Here is a 16,396-nt window from a genome sequence, read left to right as displayed (position 1 = left end):
GGCTTTGGCTGTCTAAAAAGCAATAAATGGTTAGCTGCATGAAAAGTAATAAGGAGTCTCATGGCAATAAAGAGGGAACACAAAGAAATTTATGAAATTAAAGAAAAGCCCAGCGCATCTGTCCAAATCAATATTTGTCTATGTGTTCACAACAGCAGATAGAGGGCAGTTTATTTATCATTTGAGGATATCTGTGAGTAAGAACAGCTGCAAAGGTGTTAAGATCCTTTTTCCCCTCTGTCATTCCTTTAACTGCAAGAATGAAAGGTATCTATCTGCATCATCCTTTAGAGTTCAGTATGAACATATTTTTTACCTATTTGAAAACAACTCCTGAGAGGGAGAAGGTAAAAGAAGAAAAATAATAGTAATAGTGCATAAATAAATAAGAGAGAAAGGGTTTTAGATCTAATTCCATGAGACAGGATACATCAAGATCCAAGATTAGAAGCTGTCACGGAAGTACGGTTTTGTTTTTCTTGTTCTGTCACCCATCTGCTGTCTCTGAGAATTGAAAGTCAGAGCAGGCATCTGCCGAAATGCTGTATTCATTACTCATGAGAGTGAGGAGTGTGAACAAGTCACCCTGGGAACACTTCTTCAGAGCCTCATGACAGGCAGTGCAGTTCAGGGTCTGTTCCTTGTTTGGAAAGGTGATGTCAGAGCTCCCTACCTTATGAGTGGCAAGTAGGTGTCTACCTATTTGTCTACCTTTGTGTGGCATCTAGTGTGGGACCTCTTTTTGTCTCATCCCATGGTGGAAGGTGGATATGGTGGGAGGGACCCTAGTGTGCTTCTTTTGTAGTCAGCCCTCTGCAATAACAACTTAAATCCATGTATGAGGTCAGAAATTATGAGACAGCCCCTGCCCTGCAAAAAAAGAACCCCTTAGGTCTCCTCCTCTGTGGTATATAAAGATAAGGAGGGCAATGATGAGCAGGGACATCTTCAGATTAATTTATAATTAGGAAATGTTATTTAAAGATAGAATGATTTCTCTATATATAAAGTATGTAATTATACATGTACATATTTAAGTGATATCTATAGATGTTTTATATATATTATATATATATAATATATATATTATGCCATATAATAGATATGGCCATATAATAGATATGGCAATATAATAGATATGGACATCATAGTGATAATATTCTGGTAAGACTTTGGGGAGTTGTATATTATTTTTGTAGGCTTATATTTGAAGCTTCAAAATGAGGCACATCAAGAGTTAAACTTACAGAAGAATATAAAGTAGATTCTAAAGAAAGTTGTCTTATGCTATCTCAGTATTGTCTGGGATTAATACATTCAAGTACATTTGCCACCAACATTTCTCTTTTCCATTTGAAAGTTAAAATCCAATTTCTACCTGTAGTGTTCAATGTATCTCTGACTATCCGTCCCCCGCCCCTAAAAAAAAAAAAAAAAAAAAAAAAAAAAAAAAAAAAAAAAAGAAAGAAAGAAAAAAAGAAAAAAATCACAAGGATCACTTTTCAGGTATTTTAGGTTTAGGAATCTAAACATTTTTAAAATACTGATTAATAAATACAACATTCTTTTCTTTGTCAAAGAAAATATTGTCTTGATTTTTAAAAATCCTATTGATATCTTTGTAGCTGCTATTGTGCAACTTGAAATTTGTACTGATATGAAGTTGGACATTTTGTGTCCTCTTAATGTTTATTAAAATATACCTCAAGTCCAAATCTGGCTCCACAATTTCTTCTTCCTTTTTTCTTCCTCTCTACACACCCACCTACCTGTACACCATGTGACCTCTTTGAGGTACTGATGGTCTCTCATTACTCCCACATATTTCTCTGAAAATGTAGTTTGTGCTAAATTCAACCTCATTTTCACCCTAGAGTAAGTTTTTCTGGAGATCTTATGGAGAGAAGAAGTCACTACTCTTTAAATATTCTCATTCTTCAAAGCTTTTTTGTTCTCTGTAAAGAGTAGCATGTCATCTAGTTTCCAACTCAAGGGCTATTTATTTTTGTATACACACACACACACACACACACACACACACACACACACACATACACATACATATATGGGCTTCCATGGCTTAGTCTGACAAATAAGCCAAGGCATAGATTCAGACTTCTCTTTCACCTAAGTGCATTGCCTTTGTTTAAAGAAAATGATCTGTGTTAACAATTTGCCTCTTGATTGCCTTCTGCAGCACAGATAAAGCAAAAACTGGGATTTTTCCTACTTAGATGGTTCTGTTCAACTCCACGTGGTTTTATATGAAGCCTAAGTAGTCATAGGAAAGGTGCTACAGTAAGTAAATCTTTAGGGACATTCTCAAATACTGAGAAGGACTCTGATTAAAGTCTTATAAAATATTACATTGATTAATACACTGGGGTCTTGTTTTATTCAATTTACTTTCCACAGCAAAGACAACTGCAGGTCCCTTAGTGATAGCCCAAACTCTTGAGTATAAAGTGTGTCATCTAGTCATTATTTTTCTAAACAAATTTACAACAGCTTTATTATGATACAGCTTTCATGCCACACAATTCATCCACTGAAGGTATAAAATTCAGTGTTTCATTAGTATGTTCATATGTACCAGCATCCACAGTCTAATACTGAAACATACCACTGCCTACAAAAATCTGATGAGACCCATTTGTAATTATTCCCCAAGCTGTATTTGAAATACTGGCCTCAGGCAACCTCCAATTTACCTTCTAGCTTTGTGTATTTGCTGAGTCAGGATATTTTATACAAAATGAAAATGAAATCCATGCAGCATGTATCATGGTCTTCTGTGATTAATTTGTTTCACTTAGCATAACATTTTAATGTTTCATCTATGTTATAGCATGTGCTGTATATCTTTTCACTGTTAACACTCCATTACATGGTGTCATATAAATGAGCCAAGTGTGAGCCTTCTACATTGTTACCAGGTTGCTTTATATTTTTGTGGTTATAAAACCTAAACTTCTGCAGCCCTTTGGAGCTCATTGGAACAGAGACCCCTGGTCATGAAGTTGAGTGATATCACTTAAATAGATAAATCGTATCTCTGTATCTCTTATTGCCTGGGACTCCTCTTGTTCTCCTCCAAATGTGTAAATCATTTCTCTGTACCTCTTATTGCCTTCGAGTTCCCTTATTCACTTCCCCTGTGAACAATGACCCTTACCTTAATCCTCTGGGTGGTCTCAATAAATAAGAGAACACTGTGCAAGCACTACTAATAAGACTTATGTGTTACCACTTCTATTGGTTACACATTTCCTTGATCAGCCCCCAAATACTTAAAAACTTACCTATCTACCTTTTGATTATAGCTGTCCTTAGTGTGATTTTTATTTGAATTTTTATAGTGACTAATAATTTTTATTATACTTTCATGTGCTCATTGCCCATTATATATGTTATTTGGGAAAATATGAATTCACCTTACCTCTTTGATTTCTTGATTGTGTTGTATTTTACTGGAGAATAGTAAATGTTCTTGTATACTTTAAATACAAATCTCTTGTCATGGATAAGTTTTAATCATATTTTCTCACCCTGTAGGCTCTCTTTTCACTTACATAATTGGGGCTTTTGAAATGAAGAAGTTGTTAATTCATTCAATTTTAACACAGTCCAATTATCTTTTATTTGTCATGTGTACTTTGGAGGACAGATTATTGAAATACATATTGCCTATCTTACATTTTATTTGAGTCTTATAGTATCATCACTTAAATTTAAGTTGATTACGCATCCTTGTAGAAAACTGTCAGTGGTGGTGCCATTGCCATGACTATATGTAATGATGGTATAGAAGTATTTGGAATTGGTATCCAGGAGTTTGGGGAAATTTGTAGAAGTAGGCAGAGAAAGCCTGTAATGGTAGAGGTGAAGATTAATGAGTGTTTCTAGGGTTAGGAAGAACTCAAAAATCAGAATATCAATTAGGAATTTAAACAGTAAAGGCCATGTTGATGAAGTTTCATGTGGAAATGAAGTCTCTATTACAAATGTATAACTAATGTGATCCTGCAATCTGTACATGTGGGAAAAATTAGAATTCATACCCCATTTGAATCAAATGTATGATATATGATATGTCAAGATCATTGTAATGTTTTGAGCAACCAAAAAAATAGGACTACAGGTCACATGAGCTTCATTCCAGCAAAGATCTTGTCTATATTTTTGTTCATACCCTTAGACTTTGTAGAGTCTGAGTTTAAAGGTGATGGAACACCCTAAGATACCATCTCACTCCAGTAAGATTGGCAGCCATTATGAAGTCAAACAACAACAAGTGCTGGCAAGGATGTGGGGAAAAGGGTACTCTTGTACATTGCTGGTGGGACTGCAAATTGGTGCGGCCAATTTGGAAAGCAGCATGGAGATTCCTGGGAAAGCTGGGAATGGATCCACCATTTGACCCAGCTATTGCCCTTCTCGGACTATTCTCTGAAGACCTTAAAAGAGCGTACTACAGGAATACTGCTACATGGATGTTGATAGCAGCACAATTCACAATAGCTAGACTGTGGAACCAACCCAGATGCCCTTCAATAGATGAATGGATAAAAAAATGTGGCATTTATACACAATGGAGTATTAGGCAGCACTAAAAATTGACAAAATCATGGAATTTGCAGGGAAATGGATGGCATTAGAGCAAATTATGCTAAGTGAAGCTAGCCAATCCCTAAAAAACAAATGCCAGATGTCTTCTTTGATATAAGGAGAGCAACTAAGAACAGAGCAGGGAGGAAGAGCAGGAGGAAAAGATTAACATTAAACAGAGACATGAGGTGGGAGAGAAAGTGAGAGAAAAGGGAAATTGCATGGAAATGGAAGGAGACCCTCATTGTTATACAAAATTACATATAAGAGGTTGTGAGGGGAATGGGAAAAAAAACAAGGAGAGAAATGAATTACAGTAGATAGGGTAGAGAGAGAAGATGGGAGGGGAGGGGAGGGAGGATAGTAGAGGATAGGAAAGGTAGCAGAATACAACAGTTACTAATAGGGCATTATGTAAAAATGTAGATGTGTAACCAATGTGATTCTGCAATCTGTATTTGGGGTAAAAATGGGAGTTCATAACCCACTTTAATCTAATGTATGAAAAATGATATGTCAAGAGCTTTGTAAAGTTTTGAACAACCAATAAAAAAATAAAGGTGATGGAACAGTTTATCTGATGGCACAACTTTCAAAGTAATACAACATTCAAGATATAGAATGGATGTTACTGGTTATTTTAGCCAATTTTAGAGTGGGGATTAGGAGCATAGGAGCAAAACTCAGAGAGAATAATGTGGAAATTTTGCAGTTTGATCAGAAAAGGAGTGAGTTTAAAGTTGTGGCCGCAACTTTAAATTTAGGGTAGAGTTGGTGAAAAGATTGAGGTCATTAAAATAAAAACAAGTACAAAATACTGGGACAGCAGATAATAAAATGTCTTGAGAGCCTCTCAACAATCAGCAAGACCACACCCATTATAGGCTCATTTTTTTTTTAATTTTTATTTTTTAAGGAGAGAGTCCTTGTTCACTTTGCTTGCACAGGATCACTTAGGAAATTATTTCCCTTGGATATATTTCCCTGTGTTCAGTTAGCCAAGAACTCCAGAAGTTGCTGCATCCATAATTCATGTAGATTATGTTACTGCTTTTGCCAGTGACACACTTTTCTATCTTTTGTGTTATGCCAGTTTGCAAGTAAGTGGAATGTATGAGTGATGGGGTCCTAGGTGCTTCTGCTGAGATTTCAAGGGAAAGTCTGTGAGCCAAGGTAGTGTGTTGCTCTATCAGAGCTAGCATAGAGAGAGGTCATGGGGAATGCAGCCAGCAAGGTATAGGAGTGGGATGCTCAAGCACTTTGGATCTCACTTTCTGCTACCACATGAATGTAGAGCAGCTAGGATTGAATGTTTGCCTCTCTGAGTCTTTGTTGGTTTGGTATGATTCCTTCTTGTTATTTTCCTATCCCTCCCTTTGGTATTTTGCCAGTGATGGATAGCTAACATTTTCCCCTTGTGCTTCTGTATCCTGTTTTCTCATTTTATTTGATCTCAAATGACTTTGTAATTTTGCTCTAAGTGTTCTCCAGATCTTCATTAATTTCAATAGCATAATTAGTCAAGGATTTGCATTCTGTTCGAAGCAATGTGTATCCTTTTCAACAGAGCTGTAGAGCCCTTTGTGCTTTGGGCCTTTCTCCCCCCTAGTAAGAGTACCTGAATCACCTTAGCAAAGGGGAGTCAGGAGTCACTTTTCCTATTGTAATATTCTCACTGTATGAGAAAGCATTGGGTTGGAGATGGTAGCAGTAACAATCTCCAGTCTTCCCAGGTTGCTCTTAAAAATGTGGAATCTCTGCTCCATAAGAGAGCTAGAGTGACAGGATCAGGTTCCAGTATCCTTGCCCTGATGGGTCTGGAGTAACGTTTTGGTGCTATACTTGGGATTGGGCATAATTGAAGTTTAGTCCTCTCTGCTACACCTGCTTCAGAAATAGTGATTCTGTAACAAAAGCTGGGAAATGTGATGAGAATCCATGTTGACAGTCTGTCACTCCCAGAGTAAAATCATAGCTCTGGGACTGGGTACAGAAAAAATCCAGCTTTTTTCTTGGCTACATGCTTGATTCTTGAACCCAGATAAAGCAGGTTCAATGCTACAGACTTGATATGTTTCTGCCAAAATTTAGTAGATTTCCTTAAATTAATGTTTCTTCATTTGCCATACACATTGAAGACATTTTATAGACTTTAAAAATTGTCATTAAATAATTTCCCTAGAAATTGGGTTGTATTGTAAACCTGCTGAACTCCATACACTGCCATCCCAGAAGTATTGCAGAAATACTGCATTATGCTTTCAGAATGTGCTAATAATTTATTTTCCTTCAGACCTGATTAGTTTCATAAAACTGAGAATTTAGGAAGGCCACTCAGAAGTATAGTGAATTGAAGGTTCTTCGGATGATCTTCATATTTGCTATAACTAAAATTTAATAGAAGTTTATTATGAGCTGATTTTCTAAGCTATTCTCCATTAGGCCATAGTGTCTGGCTTCCTGTAAATGTTCTTCAATCTATCCCTGCTGGAGCTTTGTTAATAGAAAATCTGAATGCTATTTTAAAAGTCTATTTTTGTCGGTAGTTTCATTTCTTTCAGGCATTATGCAGTAGCAATGAAAAGGAAAATTCTGTAGCCTTTAGCCCTGGAATTATTCTCGATATTGAAGATTTCCATCCATTATGAAGGGATTCTTTTAGCAGGAATCATGTTTTTATTTTTCTTTCTTGTTCCAGGACTTCTTATATATTCCCTCAGTATTAGGCAGAATGTAGATTGTACCATTTGTTTTTACTGTTGTTTTTAATCTAGTCCCTGGGTGCTGAGCTTTCAGCTACTTGTCAGCAAATATTTTGAAATATTTTGAAGATATCTCATTTAGTTGACCATAATTTCTCAAATTACCAAAAAAAAAAAATGATTTCAGTTTCTTAAGATTGAGTTAGGATGCCCATTGAAGTTATCATTCTAGTAAATATTAGCATAAGTGTTTTTATCTAAAATTATGTCAACTCATGATTCTACAAAATTGTATTCCCTTGAATAAAATCATGTAACATAATGATATAACTGAATTTCATATATATATATATTGTTTCCAAGAAGTAAATTACTGCCTTTTGGGTTTACTTACTCTTCTATGTACAATCATTACTTCCCCAAGAAATTATTAAACAAACGGTACTCTTCCGCTTCATCATTTAAATGTCTCATATAATGTTTTCATTTTGATCCATTAATTTTCACTCCTTCATGTTCTGTCTCTTGGATTCTCCAATCTGGACTGATGTTTATTGCCCCTTCACTATACCATAGTTATCTTCAAAAGGTGACTTTCTACCATTTTTTTCTGAAAGTTTTGTCTTTCTGTTGGATTTTTAAACTCCTGAATCTCATATGTTACAATTAGTTTTTATTTTTTTTTGAGATAAACTTTGTTTTTGAACATGTTTAGATTCACAAATGTATTGAAATATAGTTCAGAGTCCCCATATATCTGGCATTCATTTTCCCTAGCATCTAACATTCCTATGGTATATTTTATACAGACTATTGACCTATCATTACTGACTTGAGTCCATACTTTTAGTTCTTATCTAAGATCCTTTCTCTATTCAAGGATCTCCTTCCACTGGAGGATTTCAGTTGTGAGGTCTCCTGATGTTCTACTTGGCTGTGACAGTTTCTCTGGTTTTCTTTGTTATTGATGACATTCAGGGTTATTAGAAGTGTTAGTTAGATATTTTACAAAATGCCCCTCAATTGAGAATTGTCTAATGATTTTTTCTTTTGGTCAGCTGTGATTCTGGGTCTTTACGAGGAAGACTGCAGAAATAAAGTACTATTTCTAAAACATAACATCCAGGAGTTTAGACTGCAGTTAACAAAAGTTAGCCTGTGCTCAGGCTTCTCTTTTCAGTAAAAGAGATTCCATTGCTATCATCAAGTACTGGGAATATGACTCATGTTGACTTTCTTTCTTTTTTCCTTTTTTCTTTCTTTCTTTCTTTCTTTCTTCCTTCCTTCCTTCCTTCCTTCCTTCCTTCCTTCCTTCCTTCCTTTCTTTCTTTCTTTCTTTCCTTCCTTCCTTCCTTCCTTCCTTCCTTCCTTCCTTCCTTCCTTCTCTATTTCTTTCTTCCTTCCTTCTCTCTTCCTTCCTTCCTTCCTTCCTTCTCTTTCTTTCTTTTTTCTTTCTTTCTTTTCTTCTATCCTTCTTCCTTCCTTCCTTCCTTCCTTCTCTCTTTCTTTCTTTTTTCTTTCTTTCTTTATTTCTTCCTTCCTTCCCTCCTTCCTTCCTTCCTTCCTTCCTTCCTTCCTCTCTCTCTCTTTCTTTCTTTATTTTCTCTCTCTCTCTCTCTCTCTCTCTCTCTCTCTCTCTCTCTCTCTCTCTCTCTCTTTTGTTCTTTCATTCTTTCCAATATATTTTTCTTGGATTACAGGAGATACCAGTATCAGAAATTTTCTTTCAGATGAAATTAGTTAGCATTGTTGGATTCCTAAATAATTGTGAACTAAGAAGGAGGATCTGGACAAGTCACAGACCCAGGAAATAATTGACTTTATGAACTAAGTAAGACCAGAGAGCAAGAATCACCTTCATTCTTGTTTCACTCATATGAGGCAACAGAGGTAGATTAACTACCTCTACTTCTCAGTGGCCAGTTTTCAAAACAGAGGAGCCACAGAAAAGATTTTGCTACTCCACAGAAAGATTAGAGTTTCATTTTGGCATGTGTTTAACTACAACCAACAGAGCGTTGGTGAGAATGTTGCTCATTCCCAAAGCATTTTGAGAACAACTTTTATTTCAGAACACAAGTCAAAATTTACATAATGATGTCCATTAAAACTTTTAGATAATCTTTCCAGGAGTTATATTCTTACACTATTTGATTTGCCTGGAATCTCTCAGTGTTTATTGATTATGATGAATTTAATAGAATGGGAATCAAGAAAATGTAATTTGTGAAGTTAAGTCACATTTTTTAAAATTATGTTTTCAAGGTAAAAAAGTAGCCTGAGATAAAATATAAAGTTTATTGTTGATATTTTAATAATTTGTAAATGACATATGTTATGTTGCCACTGATTACTTTTCCTAAGGAAAAATAAGGCTGTCCCTCATGTTATTTGGATAGGGGGTCATTTTCAATCAATATTTCAAATTGAAAGGCCATTTATCAAAAGAAGGGACAAGAGAAACTATGATTCTTCTTTTTCTTTAATCTTTGAAAATTGCTCTTGAGAATCCATATAATATTATTTAAAAATATACCACAAGCATTGTCACCACTAAAGAGTTGTCCAATAATGAACATAGTCATAGAATGTTAGCCATAATTAATACATCTGTCAGATTAATAAATGCTTCCTGAAAAGCATTTTCATTATGCATATGAATAAGGCCCCTCATCAGTATTTGTCTTAAAAGCAAACATATACAAAATTAAATAAATAGCTTCAGAAACCATAGCCCCTATATCTCAGCTCTGGAGGCACACAGGGAAATGTCACAGTCTGTAGATATTTTACAACCCACCATCCCCTGCTCTGATATATGAACTTTTTGAATTTTATTTAAACTGTCATTTGTGCTAAAAGGAATATTTGGCTCCTAGAGATGCAAATCAGTTTTAGGAAGTCTTTGGAAAACTACTTTGGCTCCACAAAGTTTAGTAATATTAGACAAGTATGGATTTTTAAACACTATCCCTGAAGTTGGTATGTGGAATAAAACAGCCCTCTGGCAATATCTTTTTTAATGATTAAGTTTTCTTTGAGGTTATTCTGCTTACACAAAGCAATGATACATCACAATAAGTCTGGACTTTCTGAAGTTATAACAGCATCATTGATACAGGGGCAAGTGCGCCTGGTTGATGGCTCAATGTATTTTTTCCTTATAGTTTAGCTGATGTTGTATGTCATGGATAGTTGTTTCCAGTTTAACTAAGAACCAGGGTCCTTCAATTTGCTTGCAATTTTTTTGTTGTTGTTGTGATATTACACTTTTAAATCTCTCTGGCTGACTGACAGCTGAGGCCAGAGGCTGGTATCTGTGGGGAGCACCATCATGCACTGAAAATATCAGTTCAACTGATTATTAAAGGACTGCAGAGTTGTACAGACTTGAAATGGATGTTAGAGTCACAAAATAATTATGAGTTAGTAGTTGTACTTACACATGTTTTAGTTGACTAAAGAAATTAATAAATATTTATGGAGTCATCTATATCCTCTACAGGTAGAAGAACATTGTGGCTTTATTTCCACACTCAAAAGCTACTTGTTACTTAGCATAAAACCATGATATGATTTATTTTAACATGACACCTAAGATGAATGTAGTTCTCAGGCCCATCCTTTTATTAATTAATTAGAGTTATTTATCTTTAGTGAAACCAATCCTGAAACTATTCTGACATTCAGAGTTTTCAAGAGGGTCAAATAGGATGCCAATCCTGTCTAACCTAGGACACCACCCATAGTTCAGAGTCCCTGTAGCTTTGCAGTTACTGGGAACAACTTGCCTTCTTCTTAGCACAGCAGTTAGTGCAAGTCACAGGACTAGTTTAGCACTTCCTTAGGTGGATTAGTTACATTGTAGGAGCACTTTCAGAATCCCCAGCCACCATCCAATCCTGTTAGCATACTAGTGCTGTAAGACGTGGAATTTTTTTTTTTCTGTCTCTTCCTAAAATTATGTGTCCTTCTCACTTCCTGGGGTTAGAAAAAAGGATTCATGAATGTTCTGACTTCAAATGAACTATATTGACCTGATAGTTTCAATCTTCTCTTCTACAGAAGAGCTAACTTACTTGAGGAAACTTAAGCTAACCAATATTGAAATGCCTACTTCTCTTTTTTTTTTTTTTTAATTGATTATTTATCGCATTACATAGTTCATGATATATCATCTTTCATACATTAGACTCAAATTGTGCTTTGAACTCCCATTTTCACCCCAAATACAGATTGCAGAATCACATCTGTTACATATTCGCATTTTTACATAATGCCATATTAGTGACTGTTGTATTCTGCTACCTTTCCTATCCCCTACTATCCCCCCTCCCCTCCCCTCCCCTCCCATCTTCCCTCTCTACCTCCCCTGCTGTTGTTCAATTCTCTCCCTTTTTTTTTTTCCCTCCCCCTTGCCCCTCATAACCTCTTATAATTTTATGTATCCTTGAAGGTCTCCTACCATTTCCATATGCTTTCCCTTCTCTCTCCGTTTCTCTCCCCCGATTCGTCTTTGTTTACTGTAGTCTTTTCCTCATGCTCTTTCTTCATGTTCTGTTCTTAGTTTTTCTCTTTATATCAAAGCAGACATTTGGCATTTGTTTTTTAGGGCTTGGCTAGCTTCGCTTAGCATAATCTGCTCTAATGCCATCCATTTCCCTGCAAATTCTATGATTTTGTCATTTCTTAGTGCTGCATAATACTCCATTGTGTATAGATGCCACATTTTTTTTATCCATTCATCAATTGAAGGGCATCTAGGTTGGTTCCACAGTCTAGCTATTGTGAATTGTGCCGCTATAATCATTGATGTGGCCGTATCCCTATAGTGCGCTCTTTTAAGGTCCTCAGGGAATAGTCCGAGAAGTGCGATAGCTGGGTCAAATGGTGGTTCCATTCCCAGCTTTCCCAGGAATCTCCATACTGCTTTCCAAATTGGCCTCACCATTTTGCAGTCCCACCAGCAGTGTACAAGTGTACCCTTTTCCCCACATCCCCGCCAACACTTGTTGTTGTTTGACTTCATAGTGGCTGCCAATCTTACTGGAGTGAGATGGTATCTTAGGGTGGTTTTGATTTGCATTTCTCTGATTGCTAGAGATGGTGAGCATTTTTTCATGTACTTGTTGATTGATTGTATGTCCTCCTCTGAGAAGTGTCTGTTGAGGTCCTTGGCCCATTTGTTAATTGGGTTATTTGTTATCTTATTGTTTAATTTTTTGAGTTCTTTGTACATTCTGGATATTAGGGCTCTATCGGAGGTGTCGGGGGTAAAGATTTGTTCCCAGGATGTAGGCTCTCTATTTACCTCTTTTATTGTTTCTCTTGCTGAGAAAAAACTTTTTAGTTTAATTAAGTCCCATTTGTTTATTCTTGTTGTTAACTCTTGGGCTATGGGTGTCCCATTGAGGAATTTGGAGCCTGACCCCACAATTTGTAGATCGTAGCCAACTTTTTCTTCTATCAGACGCAGTGTCTCTGATTTGATACCTAGCTCCCTGATCCATTTTGAGTTAATTTTTGTGGATGGCGAGAGAAAGGGATTCAATTTCATTTTGTTGCATATGGATTTCCAATTTTCCCAGCACCATTTGTTGAAAATGCTATCCTTCCTCCATTGCATGCTTTTAGCCCCTTTATCAAATATAAGATAGTTGTAACTTTGTGGATTAGTCTCTGTGTCTTCTATTCTGTACCATTGGTCTACCCACCTGTTTTGGTACCAGTACCATGCTGTTTTTGTTACTATTGCTTTGTAGTACAGTTTGACCTCTGGTATCGCTATGCCTCCAGATTCACACTTCCTGCTTAGAATTGCTTTTGCTATTCTGGGTCTTTTGTTTTTCCATATGAATTTCATGATTGCTTTGTCTATTTCTACAAGAAATGCCATTGGGATTTTGATTGGCATCGCATTAAACCTGTAGAGAAGTTTGGGTAATATCGCCATTTTGACGATGTTAGTTCTGCCTATCCATGAACAGGGTACATTTTTCCATCTTCTGAGATCTTCTTCTATCTCTCTCTTTATGGTTCTGTAGTTTTCATTGTATAAATCTTTCACCTCTTTTGTTAGGTTGATTCCCAAGTATCTTATTTTCTTTGAGGATATTGTGAATGGAGTGGTTTTCCTTATTTCCATTTCCGAGGTTTTGTTGCCTACTTCTCTTTAGAAAAAAAATATTGGATCTCAGGCCGTCAAGTGAATATTTGAATCCCTTGACATTTTTATCTATTTATGCATTCATTAATGGAGGGGTGGCATACCATATCAACCAGGAGTATGAGCTCTGGGTCAGACTTCCCATATTCAAACCTACCTGCTATGTACTAATTTGTGGACTATGCTAAAGTCTTCTAACTTCTAGGTTTTTCCATTTCTTCTGTACAATGTGTACTACAATTCCATCTACTTCAAAGAGCTGTTGTACAGATACAGAATATTCAGTGCTATGTGGAACAAGTAAGTGTTTAATAAAATTAACTACTGTCATCCTGCGAATAATCCACTGAAACAAGGTGGACAAGGATTTAGTACCTACCATATAACAGGGAATACTATGAACACTGGAGAGAGAACAGATGACAAAAGAAACACCTCCACTACTTCCCAGCCTCTCTTTACCCATCATTCCACTCAGAAAGAGTGCAAGAATATACCTCTAATAAAGATTATTACTATTATTATTAATATAAACTGAAGATTTTGAACTCAAGAGAGGGGGAAATTGCCAAAGGTCAAGCATACAGAGGTACCTTATGCAGTCCTAATAAATTCTGAAATATCACATGTACTAGGATGTGATATGAAATTTTATAATTAATTTTGCATCCTACAAAATTTATATTAAATTGTCAGAATTCATGGAAATATATGCTTCCTAAAACCCACAAAATCATCACTCACAATCATCATTTTAATGAGGATATTAGCAAAAATAAATTACTTAAACACCCCTCTAAATCATCATGTGTAACTGGGGGCTACCATATTGGACAATGTAGGTCTAAGTTAAAATTTTGTGAACATTTTTTTGTAATTAAAAGACATAATGTAATACCTAATACTTACATTTTTATTAGTACCAAGTATTTGGTCATAGAAATGGAACAAGTGGAAATATACTAGTGAAGAAGAAAAGATAAATATTTAATAACATGGATATAAGACTACTTAAGAAAAGAGAAAGGGGGACATGCACAAAAATGTGAAAGAAAAAAAGCATGTTATTATAGAATATGTGTTGAATGAGAGTCAAAAGAACGAACAGAATGTGGGCTGGAGGGAAATGAGCATTATGTTCCACAGTGATTATTTCTGTGGCTCCAGTTAACTTCAGCCTTATTCATATATTTTGCATTTAGTTGCCATTTTTGGTCATGCAAGTTTTAAATTTGATGGAAAACTGACTTATGAAATAACAAGTTTTTCATGTTATATTTACACTGTTTACTACTTACTGATTATTTGTGAAGTAATTATTTCATATCACAGAACCATGTTCTAGTACTATAGAGAAGGAGAGCATAGGTAGATTAGAAATTCTTATTTATTATTCCATAGGGGATGAAAACTCAGCTTTTAAACACTTTTAACCCTTAATGATAATAAGGATGAATATAACCCAATGTTCAGCTTAAAAAATGTTCTAATTCATTGGCAAGATACAATTAGGGTACTTTATGACAGCCCATATAAACGTGGTGTATTCTTTTTGACAATTCATTTTCCTATAGACTACCTCTTCAAACCACCTATGGTTGCATTTACAACAAGAATTTAATATCCAAATATTAACAGTAATGGCAGCATTTGTCTTGATATTCTAGGATCACAGTGGTCTCTTGCTTTAACTATTTCTAAAGTTCTTTTATCCATTTTTTCATTGCTATGTGATCCAAATCCAGATGAACCTTTAGTGCCAGACATTGCACAGATCCATAAAACAGACATAAGTACAACAGAATATCTTGGAAATGGACTCAAAAGTATGTCATGTGATGCTACCTTAAAGTCAGTATAACCTGCATTATAGCTGGACTAAACTTTAAATTATTGTTCAAAAAACAAGTGATCCAAGTTTTAAATGTATTGGAAATATACAACAGAAAACATTTGTTTTGAGTATTGAACTTAGATGTGAATGCTTTCTAAACTCTGAATTTCAGAACCTCACATCTCAAAAAAAGTGGAGGAGAAAGATTTCGCGGAAGTAAGAAGGCAGAAGCACAAACCAATTACTTATGGTAGAAGGAGAAGTTAGAGTTCTGGAATTCCTCTTCATGTTTATCTCCCCATCTAACCTGTATGTGATAGGACTAGGATTGAGTTGAGTATGGGAAGAAACAGAATAAATGAAAAGTTAAAGTCAATAATACATTTTACAAGTTAACATTAGCAATTTAAACTTAAAAACAGATAAGGAAAATATGCCTACTATGCTCATTCAAAATAGACTCATCTTTTCTCTAGTCTCCTAATGCATTGTTCCTACAGACATATTTCATTTTAGGTATTTGCCTTTGAATGTTAAGAATAATATTCAGTCAAAGTTTGTGATTGTAAACTGTAATATGCGAACTAGTGCCTTCCAACAGAAAATAATGTAAGGCATAATTGAGTTGCCTATGTAAGTTTAATTTTTTATTTCTTACAGGAAATAAAGTAAACATAGATAGGTGAAATTAATTTTACTATATATTTATTTATTCTGATCTAAAATGTTGTATTAACAAGTAATAAATATACAACTTAATAGTGAGATATTGTACATTATTTTTCATCCTAAGTTTCTGAAATTCAGTGTATAATTTAAAAATTGAGTACATTTTAAAAAGTAGAGTACATTCCCTTGTCACCAATTTTTTACTAAATAGCCACGTGTAAATGGTGGTTCCCATAATGGACAATATAGGTGTAATTAATATTATAGAAACATCATTTCACCACAATTACAAATGTAATAAAATATATAATATTTATGTTTTTGACAGTCATACTCCTTTGGGTAATACATAAAATGCCATGCCTCTTTGTGCTTTTTATTTTAGGAATGTCCTTATAGAATACTTCCAGAGCATAA

At 35.2% G+C, this 16,396-nt stretch overlaps 1 pseudogene across 1 annotated transcript; it reads left to right on the top strand.

Annotated features, from left to right (window-relative positions):
• Window positions 1-14,941: 14,941 nt before the first annotated feature.
• On the top strand, window positions 14,942-15,315 carry LOC308657629 (ubiquitin-conjugating enzyme E2 D3-like; annotated as a pseudogene). The gene has a single exon. The product of its transcript is annotated as a ubiquitin-conjugating enzyme E2 D3-like (transcript).
• Window positions 15,316-16,396: the final 1,081 nt, after the last annotated feature.

Source organism: Spermophilus citellus (genome assembly GCF_964194105.1).
Source record: "Spermophilus citellus genome assembly, chromosome: 1".
NCBI classification, from domain to species: Eukaryota; Metazoa; Chordata; class Mammalia; order Rodentia; family Sciuridae; genus Spermophilus; species Spermophilus citellus.
This window is presented reverse-complemented; position numbering and strand designations above follow the sequence as displayed.